Here is a 16,944-nt window from a genome sequence, read left to right on the forward strand (position 1 = left end):
GTAGGGAAGATCTACTACTACAGACAAACTCCTTTAGCTATTGTTTATCTAGGAATGTCATAATTTTTTATTAATTTTTAAAGATTACTTTCTCCCTATCTAGACTTCTTGGTTGGCAGGTATTTTCATGTGTTTTTGTTTGCTTGTTTTCATTTCAAAGATTGAAAAAATCTCATTCCACTGAATTCTGGCCTTCTTGTTTTTGATTTTTCTCAAAGAGAAATTGGTTGCTAATTTTATTGAGGATCACTGGTATATAATGAGTCTCTTCTTTCTTGCTGATTCCAGAATTCTTTCCATTGTCTTTGTCTTTCAACAGTTTCATTATAATGGGTGTATCTCTTTGTATTTATCTTATTGAAGATTGTTTTGAGTTTCTTAAATGTATGGATTCATATATTTTATAAAATATGGGAAGTTTTTAGTCATTTTTAAAAAAATAGTCCTTGTATGCCATTTAATCTTATTTTCTCTGTCAACAGCTCCCATTATGTGCATGTTAGTGTAGGTTTGATGGTATCCCACAAATATCTTTAAGCTCTGTTTATTTTCTTAGTCTTTGTTCTCTCTGTTCCTTAGACTGGATAATCTCATTTTTTAATTATTATTTTTTAATGTTTAATGTATTATTTGCCCCAGAGGTATAGGTCCGTGAATTATCAGACTGACAAACCTCACAGTAATCACCATAGCACATACCCTCCCTAATGTCCATAACCCAACCACCATCTCCATACCCCCCTCCCCCTGGCAACCCTAAGTTTGTTTTATAAGATTAAGAGTCTCTTATGGTTTGTCTCCCTCCCAATCCAATCTTGTTTCATTTTTTCCTTCCTTACCCTCAAAATCCCCAACTTTGCACCTCAAGTTTCTCATATCAGGAAGATCATATGATAATTGTCTTTCTGTGATTGACTTATTTTACTCAGCATAATATGCTCTAGCTCCATCCATATAGTCACAAATGGCAGGATTTTATTTCTTTTGATGGCTGCATAGCATTCCATTTTAGATATATACCACATCTTCTTTTTTTTTTAATTTTATTTATTTATCAGAGAGAGGGAGAGAGCGAGCACAGGCAGGCAGAGAAGCAGCAGAGGCAGAGGGAGAAGCAGGCTCCCCACTGAGGGACTCGATCCAAGGACGCTGGGATCATGACCCGAGCCGAAGGCAGCTGCTTAACCAAGAGAGCCACCCAGGCATCCCTATACCACATCTTCTTTATCCATTCATCTATTGATGGATATCTAGATTCTTTCCGGAGTTTGGCTATTACAGACCTTGCTGCTATAAACATTCAGATGCACGTGTCCTTTCAGATCACTACATTTGTATCATTAGGGTAAATACCCAGTAGTGTGATTGAGTTGTAGGGTAGCTCTATTTTCAGTTTTTTGAAGAACCTCCATGCTGTCTTGCATAGTGACTGCACCAGCTTGCATTGTCACCAAAAGTGTAGAAGGGTTCTTTCTCCTTTCTCTGCATCCTCACCTCCATCTGTCGCTTCCTGACATGTTAATCTTAGCCATTCTGAGTGGTGTGAGGTGGTATCTCATTGTAGATTTGATTTGTATTTCCCTGATGCCGAGTGGTGTGGAGCACTTTTTCATGTGTCTGTTGGTCATCTGGAATTCTTTGCAGAAATGTCTGTTCATGTTCTCTGCCTATTTATTGATTAGATTATTTGTTCTTTGGGTGTTGAGATTGATAAGTTAAGAGATTTTGGATACTAGCCCTTTATCTGATAAGACCTTTGCAAATATCTTTTCCCATTCTGTCAGTTGTCTTTCGGTTTTGTGAACTGTTTCCTTTGCTGTGCAAAAGCTTTTGATCTTGATGAAGTCCCAATAGTTCATTTTTGCCCTTGCTTCCCTTACCTTTGGTGATGTTCCTAGGATTAAGTTACTGAGGCTGAGATTGAAGAGGTTGCTGCCTGTGTTCTCCTCAAGGATTTTGATGGATTCCATTCTCACATTGAAGTCCTTTATCCATTTTGAGTCTATTTTCGTGTGTGGCATAAAGAAATGTTCCAGTTTCATTATTCTGCATGTGGCTGTCCAATTTTCCCAGCACCATTTCTTGAAGACACTGTCTCTTTTCCATTGGACATTCTTTCCTGTTTTGTCCAAGATTAGTTGACCATAGGTTGAGGGTCTATTTCTAGGCTCTCTATTCTGTTCCATTGATCTATGTGTCAGTTTTGTGCCAGTACCATTCTGTCTTGATGATGACAGCTTTGTAATAGAGCGTAAAGTCTGGAATTGTGATGCCACCAACTTTGGCTTTCTTTTTCAATATTCCTTTGGCTATTCAAGGTCTTTTCTGGTTCCGTATAAATTTTAAGCTTATGTGTTCCATTTCTTTGACAAAAATGGATGGGATTTTGATAAGGATTGCATTAAATGTGTAGATTGCTTTAGGTAGCACAGACATTTTCACAATATTTGTTCTTCCAATCCATGAGCATGGAAAATTTTTCCATTTTTTTGTGTCCTCCTCCTCGATTTTATTCATGAGGACTTTATAGTTTTCTGAGTATAGATTCTTTGACTCTTCAGTTAGGTTTATTCCTAGGTATCTTATGGTTTTAGGTGCAATTGTAAATGGGATTGATTCCTTAAATTCTCTTTCTTCTATCTTGTTGGTGTATAGAAATGCAACTGATTTCTGTACACTGATTTTATATCCTGACATTTTACTGAATTCCTGTAGAAGTTCTAGCATATTTGGAGTGGAGTCTTTTGGGTTTTCCACATAAATTATCATATCATCTGCAAAAAGTGATACTTTTTCTTCTTTGACAATTTGGATGCCTTTAATTTCTTTTTGTTTTCTGTTTGCTGAGGCTACGATTTCTAGTACTATGTTGAATAGCGGTGAAGCTAATGGACATTCCTGCCATGTTCCTGAACTTAGCGGAAAAGCTTTCAGTTTTACTCCATTGAGAAAGATATTCTCTGTGGGTTTTTTCATAGATGGCTTTGATGGTATTGAGTTATGTACCCTTTATCGCTGCATTTTGAAAAGCTTTTATCAAGAAAGGATGCTGTACCTTGTCAAATGCCTTTTCAGCATCTATTGAGACTGTCATATGGCTCTTGTTCATTCTTTTAATAATTTATCACATTGATTGGTTTGTGGATGTTGAACCAACTATGCAGCCCTGGAATAAATCCCACTTGGTCATGGTGAATAATCTTTAATGTACTGTTGGATCCTATTGGCTAGTATTTTGGTGAGAATTTTCGCATCTGTGTTCATCAAGGATATTGGTCTGTAATTATTTTTTTCTTTTTTTCTTTTTTTCTTTTCTTTTTCTTTCTTTCTTTCTTTTTTTTTTTTTTTAAATGGGATCCTTGTCTGGTTTGGGGACCAAGGTAATGCTGGCCTCAAAAAATGAGTTTGGAAGTTTTCCTTCCATTTCTATATTCTGGAACAGTTTCAGGAGAAGAGGAATTAATTCTTCTTTAAATGTTTTGTAGAATTCCCCTGGGAAGCTGTCTGGCCCTGGATTCTCATTTGTTGGGGGATTTTTTGTTTTGTTTTGTTTATTTCTTCTTTTTTAAATTAAATTTATTTATTTTTAGCATAACAGTATTCATTATTTTTTCACCACACCCAGTGCTCCATGCAATTAGTGCCCTCAATAATACCCACCACCTGGTACCCCAACCTCCCACCCCCCCCGCCACTTCAAACCCCTCAGATTATTTTTCAGAGTCCATAGTCTCTCATGATTCACCTCCCCTACCAAACTCTCCAGAAATGTTCATCACTAGCCCTCAGACACCTCCCCTACCAAACTCTCCTCTCTAACTCCTCATGTCCTCCATGCTATTTGTTATGCTCCACAAATAAGTGAAACCATATAATAATTGACTCTCTCTGCTTGACTTATTTCACTCAGCATAATCTCTTCCAGTCCCGTCCATGTTGCTACAAAAGTTGGGTATTCATCCTTTCTGATGGAGGCATAATACTCCATAGTGTATATGGACCACATCTTCCTTATCCATTCGTCTCTTGAAGGGCATCTTGGTTCTTTCCATAGTTTGGCGACCATGGCCATTGCTGCTATAAACACTGGGGTACAGATGGCCCTTCTTTTCACGACATCTGTATCTTTGGGGTGAATACCCAGGAGTGCAATTGCAGGGTCATAGGGAAGTTCTATTTTTAATTTCTTCAGGAATCTCGACACTGTTCTCCAAAGAGGCTGCAACAACGTGCAGTCCCACCAACAGTGCAAGAGGGTTCCCCTTTTTCCACATCCCCTCCAACACATGCTGTCTCCTGTCTTAATTTTGGTCTATCTAACTGGTGTAAGGTGATATCTCAATGTGGTTTTAATTTGAATCTCCCTGAGGGCTAGTGATGATGAACATTTTTTCATGTGTCTGATAGCCATTTGTATGTCTTCATTGGAGAAATATCTGTTCATGTCTTCTGCCCATTTTTTTATATGATTGTCTGTTATGTGTGTGAGTTTGAGGAGTTTATTATAGATCCTGGATATCAACCTTTTGTCTGTACTGTCATTTGCAAATATCTTCACTTATTCCGTGGGTTGCCTCTTTGTTTTTTTTTTTTAACTGTTTCCTTTGCTGTGCAGAAACTTTTGATTTTGATGAAGTCCCAAAAGTGTATTTTCACTTTTGTTTCCTTTGCCTTTGGAGACATGTCTTGAAGTAAGTTGCTGTGGCTGATATCAAAGAGATTACTGCCTATGTTCTCCACTAGGATTCTGATGGATTCATGTCTCAAATTGAGGTCTTTTATCCATTTTGAGTTTACATTTGTGTACAGTGTAAGAGAATGGTCAAGTTTCATTCTTCTACATATAGCTGTCCAGTTTTCCCAGTACCAATTATTGAAGAGACTGTCTTTATTCCACTGGATATTTTTTGTGTTTTGTCAAAGATTAATTGACCATAGAGTTGAGGGTCCATATCTGGGCTCTCTACTCTGTTCCACTGGTCTATGTTTCTGTTTTTATGCCAGTACCATGCTGTCTTGGTGACCACAGCTTTGTGATAAAGCTTGAAATCAGGTAACCTGATGCCCCCAGTTTTATTTTTGTTTTTCAACATTTCCTTAGCGATTCGGGGTCTCTTCTAAATCCATACAAATTTCTGGATTATTTGCTCCAGCTCTTTGAACAATACTGGTGGAAAATTGATCGGAATGGCATTAAAAGTATAGATTGCTCTAGGCAGTATAGACATTTTAGCAATGTTTATTCTTACAATCTAAGAGCATGGAATGGTCTTCCATCTTTTTGTGTCTTCTTCAATTTCTTTCATGAGTGTTCTGTAGTTCCTCAAGTACAGATCCTTTACCTCTTTGGTCAGGTTTATTCCCAGGTATCTTATGGTTCTTGGTGCTATAGTAAATGGCATTGATTCTCTAATATCCCTTTCTGTATTTTCATTTTTAGTGTATAAGAAAGCCACTGATTTCTGAAAACTTATTTTTATATCCTGCCACGTTGCTGAATTGCTGTATGAGTTCTAGTAGTTTGGGGGTAGAATATTTTGGGTTTTCCATATAAAGAATCATGTCATCTGTGAATAGAGAGAGTTTGACTTCTTCATTGCCAATTTGGATACCTTTTATTTCTCTTTGTTGTCTGATTGCTGTTGCTAGGACTTCTAATACTAGGTTGAACAAGAGTGGTGAAATTGAGCATCCTTGTCTTGTTCCTGATCTCAACAGGAAGGCTGCAAGCTTTTTCCCATTGAGGATGATATTTGCTGTGGGTCTTTCATAGATAGATTTGATGAGGTTCAGGAATGTTCCCTTTATCCCTATACTTTGAAGCGTTTTAATCAGAAATGGATGCTGGATTTTGTCAAATGCTTTTTCTGCATCCATTGAGAGGACTATGTGGTTCTTCTCTCTTCTCATATTAATTCGTTCTATCACATTGATTGATTTGCGAATGTTGAACCATCCTTGTAGCCCAAGGATGAATCCCACCTGGTCATGGTGAATAATATTTTTAATGTGCTCTTGGATCCTGTTTACTAGGATCTTGTTGAGACTCTAGTATCCATATTCATCAGTGATATTGGTATGGATTTCTCCTTTTTGTTGGGGTCTTTGCCTGGTTTGGGGATCAGGGTAATGATGGCTTCATAGAAAGAGTCTGGAAGTTTTCCTTATGCTTCAATCTTTTGAAACATCTTCAGGAGAATAGGTGTTATTTCTTCTTTGAAAGTTTGGTAGAATTCCCCAGGGAATCCGTCAGGTCTGGGCTCCTGTTTTTTGGGAGGTTTTTGATCACTGCTTCAATCTCGTTACTAGATATCAGTCTATTCAGGTTGTCGATTTCTTCCTGGTTCAATTTTGTGAGTTTATAGTTTTCCAGGAATGCATCCATTTCATCTAGGTTGCTAAGGTTATTGGCATGTACTGTTGATAATAACTTCTGATAATTGTTTCTACTTCCTTGGTGTTCGTTGTGATTCTCCCTTTTCATTTATAATTTTATGAATTTGGACTTTCTCTTTTTTCTTTTGGAATACTGTGGTCAGTGGCTTATCGATCTTATTGACTCTTTTTTTTTTCATTGCTGGCATATAGTTGTTCATAATATGTTCTTAAAATTGTATCTCTTTGGTGTTGGTTGTGATCTCTCCTCTTGCCTTCATGATTTTATTTATTTGGATCCTTTCTCTTTTCTTTTTTATAAGTCTGGCGAGGGATTTATCAATCATATTAATTCTTTCAAAGAACCAGCTCCTGGTTTCTTTAATTTGTTCTACTGTTTTGTTGCTTTCGTAGTTTCTATTTAATTGATGTCTGCTCTGATTATTATTTCTCTTCTCCTTCTGGGTTTAGGTACTGGTTGAGACATGATTTGTGACCCTGATGTGATCTGTTCTGGAGAATGTTGCATGTGCACTAGAGAAGAATGTGAATTCTGTTGCTTTGAGGGATAATCTCATTTTATCTCTCTTCAAGTTCATTAGCTCTTCTGCCTGATCACATCTCCTGTTGACATCCTATATGTAAATTTCTTCATTTTGGTTATTGTACATTTGAACTCCTGAATCTATATTAAGTTTATTTAATATAATTTCTATTAGTATTGTATTTTTGTTGTCACATTTTTAAAGGTTTTTAAAATATTTTTTATTTTTTTATAAACATATGATGTATTATTAACCCCAGGTGTACAGGTCTGTGAATCTCCAGGTTTACACAATTCACAGCACTCACCATAGCACATACTCACCCCAAGGTCCATAACCCCATCACCCTCTCCCTACCCTGCTCCCCCCAGCAAACCTCAGTTAGTTTTGTGTGATTAAGTGTGTCTTATGGTTTCTCTCCCTCCTGATCCCATCTTGTTTTATTTATTCTTTCCATACCCCCCAAACCCCCCATATTGCATCGCCACTTCTTCATATCAGGGAGATCATATAATAGTTGTCTTTCTCTGATTGGCTTATTTTGTTAAGCATAATACCCTCTAGTTCCATCCACATCATCACAGATGGCAAGATTTATTTTCTTTTGATGGTTGCATAGTATTCCATTATATATATATATATAATGGAATATATATAATGGAATATAATATATATTATAGTATATAGTATATATATACTATAGTATATAGTATATATAGTATTCCATTATATATATATATTATATTATATATTATATATTATAGTATATAGTATATATACTATAGTATATAGTATATATAGTATATATATATTTAGTATATATAGTATATATATAGTATATATTATATAGTATTCCATTATATATATTATATCATATTATATTCCATATATTATATGGAATATGATATAATATAATATATATTATATTATATATATTATAATATATATTATAAATTATATAAATTTATAATATATATAATTATAAATCATATATTATATATTATATATAATATTATATATTATATTATATATATAATATATATACATATATATATATATATACATATATTATATATAATATAATATATAATATTATATTATATATTATATTATATAATATATTATAATATATTATATTATATTATATATTATATTATATAATATATTATATTATATTATATATTACATTATATTATATATTATATTATATATTATATATATACTATATATATATATAATATATACTATATATACTATATAGTATTATATATAATATATATATATATATATATATATATATATATATATACTATATACTATATAGTATATACTATATACTATATAGTATATAGTATATAGTATAGTATATACTATATATACTATATAATATTCCATTATATATATTATATTATATATTACATTATATTATATATTATATTATATAATATATTATATTATATATTATATATTATATAATATATATAATATATATAATATATAATATAATATATTATATAATATAATATATAATATAATGTAATATATAATATAATATATATAATGGAATATTATATAGTATATATAGTATATACTATACTATATACTATATACTATATAGTATATAGTATATACTATATAGTATATAGTATATATATATATAGTATATATATATAGTATATAGTATATAGTATATAGTATAGTATATACTATATACTATAGTAATATATAATATATAATATATAATAACATATAATATATAATATATATAATATAATATATAATATATATAATATAATATAATATAATATATATATAATATATATATAATATATATATAATGGAATACTATATAATATATACTATATATATACTATATATATACTATATATACAGTATATACTATATACTATAGTATATATATATACTATATACTATAATATATATTATATTATATATAATATAATATATATATATAATGGAATACTATGCAACCATCAAAAGAAAAAAAATATATATATATCACTTCTGCTTTATATATATATATATATATATATATATATATATCACTTCTGCTTTATCCATTCATCTGTTAATGGACATCTAGTTTCTTTTCATAGTTTGGTTGTTATGGACACTGATGCTATAAACATTTGGGTGCATGTGCCCCTTTGGATCACTACCTTTGTATCTTTAGGGTAAATATCAAATTAGTGCAATTGCTGGGTCGTAGGGAGCTCTATTTTCAACTTTTTGAGGAACCTCCATGCTGTTTTCCAGAGTGGTTGCACCAGCTTGCATTGCCACCAACATTGTAGGAGGGTTCCCCTTTCTCCACATCCTAGCCAGCATCTGTCATTTCCTGACTTGTTAATTTTAGCCATTCTGACTGGTGTGAGGTGATATCTCATTGTGGTTTTGATATTTATTTCCCTGATGCCAAGTGATGTGGAGCATTTTCTCATGTGTCTGTTGACCATCTGGATGTCTTCTTTGCAGAAATGCTGTTCATGTCCTCTGCCCATTTCTTGATTGGATTATTTGTTCTTTGGGTATTGAGTTTGCTAAGCTCTTTATAGATTTTGAATACTAGCCCTTTAGCTGATATGTCATTTGCAAATATCTTCTCCCATTCTGTCAGTTGTCTTTTGGTTTTATTAACTGTTTCCTTTGCTGAAGGCACATTTTTAATGGTTTCTTATTATTCCTTGAGCATATTTGTAATAACTAGGTAGAATTTGTCTAGTAATTTCAATGGGTGGTCTTCTTCAGATACAGTTTCTATTTATTAAGTTATATTTTTCCTCTGAAGGGCCCAAGCTTTGTGTCTTTAAATGTATCCTTATTACTTGTGGAAAAATGCTGTTATCTGCATTACAATATGCTAATTTTAAAAATAAGATTCTTTTCTTTTTCTGGGACTTCTTAGTACTGCTTTTGTACATTATTTATTTGCTCATGTAGTGACTTTTCCATTCTATTACTGTAAATATTGTGTGTCAGTCAGGTTTCCCCAATGAAGCAGAACTAATAGAATCTATTAAAAATCTATATAAATTTTAAGGCAGTGTTTTAAAACAGTGATTTCCCAGTACCTTAATGTCTCCACTGTCTGTTTCTAGTCTACTGATGTTATTATTCTTAGTGTTAGAAGTTCTGTTACCAATTTTTTGATTTTTTATATTTCATCATTATAAAGGCTTTTAGAGAAAGTGTATGCTCAATCAATCATCTTAAGCTAAAATCCAAAGTTAATGAACAAATTAAGTGTATATAAAATAATAACAGTAATTAAATAAATAATAACAGTAATTATGGATGTCCTCTTATTCACACTAAATTAAATGATATTTTTATAGACTTTATTTATTTATTTGACAGGCAAAGATCAAAAGTAGGCATAGAGGCAGGCACAGAGAGGGCGAAGCAGGATCCCCACTGAGCAGAGAGAACGATGTGGGGCTGGATCCCAGGACACTAGGATCTTGATCTGAGCTGAAGGCAGAGGCTTTAAATCACTGAGCTACCCAGGCACCTCTTTCCAATGCTTTATATAAACCTACCCTAACAATAAAATTTTTGCCATGATTGCTTTTAAAAGAGTTAATTTCAGAATAAGCTTAAATTATGAATTCCAAGATCTTAAACTAAGCCTCAGTAAACTAGTGCAAACTAGGGTGTCAACAATATTAGTTTTATATAGTGCAATCCTCTATCTCATTAGATTAAGAAAGAAAATATACAAAGATATAGCCATTAATATTCTAAGTATGTATTTGATGAAAACCTTTAGAAAATGTGTAGGGATAATAAACTGTAAACTAGGAATAAAGTTTTTTTAAAAAGTACTAAAATAGTTCTTAAGGGGCCTCTGGGTGGCTCAGTGGGTAAAAACCTCTTCCTTCAGCTCAGATCAAGATCCCAGTTTCCTGAGATCAAGCCCCACTTCGGGCTCTCTGCTCATCAGGGAGCCTGCTTCCTCCTTTCTCTCTGCTTGCCTCTCTGCTTACTTGTGATCTCTGTCAAATAAATAAGTTAAATCTTTTTAAAAAATTGGAAATATTTCTCCAATATAGAAAATTAAAATGATTTGAAGCATATGCTTTTTTAAAACTTTTTTAAATTAAATTTTATTTTTTCAACATTCCAAGTTTTATTGTTTATGCACCACATGTAGTGCTTGATTTAAAACTATGAAAGAACCCATTTTCCCATTTTTTTTCTGTTTGTCCTATATATTTTTTTTAAATTTTTTATTTATTATAAACATATATTTTTATCCCCAGGGGTACAGGTCTGTGAATCACCAGGTTTACACACTTCGCAGCACTCACCAAAGCACATACCCTCCCCAATGTCCATAATCCCACCCTCTTCTCCCAAACCCCCTCCCCCCAGCAACCCTCAGTTTGTTTTGTGAGATTAAGAGTCACTTATGGTTTGTCTCCCTCCCAATCCCATCTTGTTTCATTTATTCTTCTCCTACCCACTTAAGCCCCCATGTTGCATCACCACTTCCTCATATCAGGGAGATCATATGATAGTTGTCTTTCTCTGCTTGACTTATTTCGCTAAGCATGATACGCTCTAGTTCCATCCATGTTGTCGCAAATGGCAAGATTTCATTTCTTTTGATGGCTGCATAGTATTCCATTGTGTATATATACCACATCTTCTTGATCCATTCATCTGTTGATGAACATCTAGGTTCTTTCCATAGTTTGGCTATTGTGGACATTGAAAAAATATATCAAAAATGTATTTAAGAGTAATCTTGTATTTTTAACAAAAATTCTTAGGTATTTGCTTTATTCATGTTCTCTGTTGTTTGGCCTACTTTCATTTTCCTGAATTTTTTCAGAACACATACAGTAGGGTATATTTGCACAAAGCATTAATTTATTCTTTTAAAAAAGTTCATCTTTTTTTCCCTTGATTTCACAGTTACTTTGCTTAGTATTCAGTTTTATTTATTTATTTATTTATTTATTTACTTATTTATTTATTATAGTAGAATAAGTAGTTCTTTTGATGACTTCCAATATGTAAGGCCTCTTGGTAGTATTCAGAACCATCACAGATGGTGCTTTTCCTGATTGGTGTTTAGTTTTCAGTAACTATAAGGAGCTACTTATCTGAAGCTTCTGTCGAAGCAGCAAGAATGCATTTATGCATCCATTGTTTTCTGGATTTTTGGGTAACCTGAGCACATTTCCCCCAAATAACTCTATTTTCTTGTGTCACGAGGTCCAACTCACTTACATTTACCTCAATGACAGTACTTCTGGTAATAACAACCTAAGTTGTATATAGTGGGGATTGTTGGGTCTGTTATCAAAGGAATGAGACTGAGACAAAGTGAAAGTTATGCAAAGCCTTACTCTATGCCAAGTGTTAGAAGTTAGACTGACAGGCCAGGGGAACTAGTCTGAGATAAAGTGAAAGTTATGTAAAGCTTTATTCTATGCCAAACATTAGAAGTCAGACTGACCGGCCAGGGCCACCTCCGAAGAGAGCGATTCCCCCTTGGTCTTACAGGTTAGTTTTATGGGGCGCAACCACAGACCTCTATATATCTGGTTTTGGCTGATTGGATGTCTCCTACTTGTGTGTTTTAGTAATGGTTATGTGGAACTGATACTAATAACTATTGAGGCGTTTACTAAACAACAAAATGGCTTTGTTTTAGGTGTGTGTTTTAGCAATAATTACCTGGAACTGATATCAATAACTGTTGAGGCATTTATTAAATAATAAAATGGCTACCTAGGCAACATGGAGTCACTATGACTAAGTAGGCCCAGGCAGGCCCTAGGGGTTTAACAGGTTTTAATGTGAAATTGACCCCAACAGGGATGATGGATTTTTTTTTATTTGTTTTTTTTTTAAGATTTTATTTATTTATTTTTCAAAGACAGAGAGCACAAGTAGGGGGAGTGACAGGCAGAGGGAGAAGCAGTCTCCTCACTAATCAGATAGCCAGATGCAGGACTGGATCCCAGGACAATGGAAATATGACCAAAGCCGAAGGTAGACACTCAACAAGCCAAGCCACCCAAGTGTGTTCTGAGCGATTTTTTATGCCAAGTATTGGGGCAGGCAAAAGTGGCCTGCAATTCAGAATGTGTTTCAGGGGACTTTTTGAAAGGTAAGTCCCTTGGCCTAACTTATATTTTCCCCCCAATTTTTTTTTTTATTCCTAAATTTTCAGAAAGGCTCTGCATTGACTTGATACACACTTACTCCCAAGCATTATTCTAAGTGCTTCATATGTATCAAACTACTTAGCTTAAGAACAACCATGCCAGGTAAGTATGATTTTTTTTTAAATTAACATATAATGTATTATTGTTTCAGGGATATAGGTCTATGACTCATCAGTCTTACATAACACTCAGTGCCACCACAAAACAATCCAAAGTCCATCCAAATCCAAAGTCCATCACACAAGCACCCCACCCCCAACCCCCTCCCCTTCCAAGCAAACTTCAGTTTTTTTCCAAGATTAAGAGTCTCTTATGGTTTGTCTCCCTCTCTGGTTTCCTCTTATTTCATTTTTTCCTCTCTTCCCCTATGATCCTCTGCCTTGTTTTTTAAATTCCACATATCAGTGAGATCATATGATAATTGTCCTTCTCCTATTGACTTATTTTGCTTAGCATAATACCCTCTAGTTGATTTGCATCATTGCAAATGCCAAGATTTCATTTTTGATGGCAGCATCTTCTTTATCACTTCATCTGTCAATGGACATCTGGGCTCTTTCCATTGTTTGGCTATTGTGGACATTAACACCATAAACATTGGGGTGCAAGTGTCCCTTCAGATCACCTCATTTGTATCTTTGGGGTAAATATCCAGTAGTGCAACTGCTGGGTTGTAGGGTAGATCTATTTTCAATTTTTTGAGCAACTTCTATACTGTTTTCCAGAGTGGCTGCATCAGCTTTCATTCCCAACAGCAGTGTAGGAGGGGTTCCCTTTCTCCACATCTTCACCAACATTTGTTGTTTTCCGTTTTGTTAATTTTTGCCATTCTAACTGGTGTAAGGTGGTATCTCATTTGGCCATTTGAATGTCTTCTTTGGAGAAATGTCTGTTCATGACTTCTCCCCATTTAACTGATCTTTCATAATTAGGTGGTTTTCGGATAAAGCCATCTCTAACAAAATAGACTTTATAAAGCAGCCATTTTCTTCCATACTTCCTTCTTTCTCTTTCTTGTTTGAATAACTTTTAATAACTTTGGGCAAAAGGACCTTTCATTTTCTCACTTTCTCTTTTCATTTTTGTTTGATCATTTTGGAAAGTACATTAGCTCAGGACTGTTCCTCCCTGTCCAGTAGATATGCAGATATTACTCCATGTGGAGTCTTTTAATCATTCTTTCATTTGGTGTTTCTCTTTCATGCATCTTAATAATCTTTTTTATTTGTATTTTTTCAACACAACATTATTTATGGTAGAACTTGGGTTTTAGACTAATTGTCTTATTTGCCTTCTTTGAATATTCATGAACCACTTCACACTCCTCCTTTCTTTTACTCTTGGTAATCCAAATGATAGCCATAGCACTTCCAGTGAAACTCAATATATGTTTTCTGTGGCATGGTGACAAGCATAGAACCTCCATATGCAGCTGCAGGACTGTGAAGAAATTCTCAATTTTGGGATCTCTCTTCACTTTTTAAAATATGATTTTACTATATTGAAAAGGAAATAAAAGAAATATGAAAAAAATAGCATATTTTTCATTTGCTGATATACTCTATTTCCCCTCTTGTACATTAATTGCTGTTTTTATTATTTTATACTCCAGGGGATCTTGCTTTTCATAAATTATTTTTTATTTTACTTATGTAGTTGAATATTTATTTATATTCAGTTATTCTAATTTAATATTGAAATTACTGTAAAGATATTAGTATGTTTTAAGTATATCTTTGGTTAATCCTAAAATTTTAGTATATGGTATTCCCCTCAACTCCGGGAAGACTGATTAATACTCTCTCTATATAGAGAGAGAGAAAGAGAGGGAGAGAGAGACAGAGAAAACTACTATATAGACTACTATATAATCTACTATACAGACTATATAATAGTTATATAAACTACTATATAGACTAATATATAGTCACTGACCTTTTCAACTTAGGTAATGTTTCCTGTTTGAAAGCTTAATTTAATTAATTAATTAAATAATATAATATATATAAATTATAAATATATAAATTTTTATATTGTACAGTATAAATATATAATTCATATAAAATATAAAATATAAATAAATATAATTTAATATGATTTCATATAATTTAATTATTTAATTTAAGTAATTGAATTTGTTTAATTAACCTTTTCCCAAGTTTTTATTTAAATTCCATTTAGTAAACATACAGTGTAATACTAGTTTCAGGCGTAGAATTAAGTGATTCATTGCTTACATACCATACCCAGGTCTCATTTAAACCATTGCACCTCTTTTCCAGTAACCCTTAGTTTGTCTTCCCTAGTTAACAACTTTCTGGTTTACCTCTTTTTTTTTTTTTTTGACCCTTATGTTCATCTGTTTTGTTTCTTAAATTCCACACATGAGTGAAATCATATGGTATTTGTTTATCTCTATCTGACTTAATTCACTTACCATAATTCTCTCTAGCTCTCCCCAAGTCATTGGAAATGTCAAGATTTCATTTTTTTTAAGAGAGATAGGAGGCAGAGGGAGAAGGAGAGAGACAGAAACTTTAAAAGAGCTTTTTTTTGTATTAAGATTTCCTTTATTTATTTGACAAAGAGAGAAAGAGAGCACAAACAGGGGAGAAACAGAGGGAGAGGGAGAAGCAGTCTCCCCATAAATCAGGAGAAATCTGATATGGGACTTGATTCTAGGACTCTGCGATCATGACCTGAGCCAAAGACAGTAGTTTAAACAACTGAGCCACCCAGGCATCCTGGAGAGAGAGAGAGAATCTTAAGCAGTCTTCAGGCCCAGTGTGGTGCCTTATGTGGGACTCAATCTCACAACCCAGAGCTCATGGCCTGAGCTGAAGTCAAGAGTCAGACACTTAACTGACTGAGCTATCCAGGCACCCCATGATTTCATTTGTTTGATTGCTGAGTGATATTCCATTGTATGTTTGTATTGCCTCTTTATCCATTCATCAGATGATGTATGTTTGGTATTTTTTCCATAATTTGCCTATTGTCAATAATGCTGCTGTAAACATAAGGGTGCCTGTATATATTTGAATCAGTATTTTTGTATCCTTTGAGAAAATACCAGGTAGTGCAATTGCTTGATTATAAGAGTTAGCTCCATACAGTTTTCTGGAGTGGCTACACGAGTTTGCATTTCTACCAACAGTGAGAGAGGGTTCCCCTTTATCCACATCCTCACCAACACCTGTTGTTTCCTGTGTTGTTAATTTTAACCATTCTGATAGGTGTGAAGTGATATCTTATTGTAGTTTTGATTTTCATTTCTCTGATAATGAATGATGTTGAGCATCTTTTCATGTGTCTGTTGACCATCTGTATGCCTTCTCTGGAAAAATGTCTATTCATACCATCTGCCCATTCTTAACTGACTACTTCTTTTTTGAGTATTGGGTTTGATCAGTTTTTTTTTTATATATTTTGGATACAACCCTTTTATCTGATATATCATTTCAAATACCTTCCCTATTCTGAAGCTTGTCTTTTAGTTTTGCTGATTTTTTGCTTTGTTGTGCAGAAGCTAGTTATATTGATGAAATCCTAATAGATTACTTTTGTTTCTGTAGTCTCAGGAGACATATTTAGTAAGAAGTTGCTATGGTCAATCATATCATACACATTTTCTGAAAAAATGCTATGAAACTTAAGTTAATCAAAAGATAAAAATATTGGAAAGACCACAAACATATGGGGTTAAAGAACATGCTACTTAAAAAAATAGTGTGTCAATAAGGAACTTAAAGACAAAGTTAAAAAAAAAATACATGGAACAAGTGAAAATGAGAACACAATTGTCCAAAACCTTTGGGATG

The 16,944-nt window shown here is 33.4% G+C and overlaps 1 pseudogene; it reads right to left on the bottom strand.

The window, feature by feature from the left end:
• Window positions 1-12,034: 12,034 nt before the first annotated feature.
• Window positions 12,035-14,526, bottom strand: LOC101682305 (annotated as a pseudogene).
• Between the last annotated feature and the right edge of the window lie 2,418 nt (window positions 14,527-16,944).

This window comes from Mustela putorius, unplaced genomic scaffold (assembly GCF_011764305.1).
Source record: "Mustela putorius furo isolate JIRA1106 unplaced genomic scaffold, ASM1176430v1.1 tig00003901_pilon_pilon_pilon, whole genome shotgun sequence".
Taxonomy (NCBI): domain Eukaryota; kingdom Metazoa; phylum Chordata; class Mammalia; order Carnivora; family Mustelidae; genus Mustela; species Mustela putorius.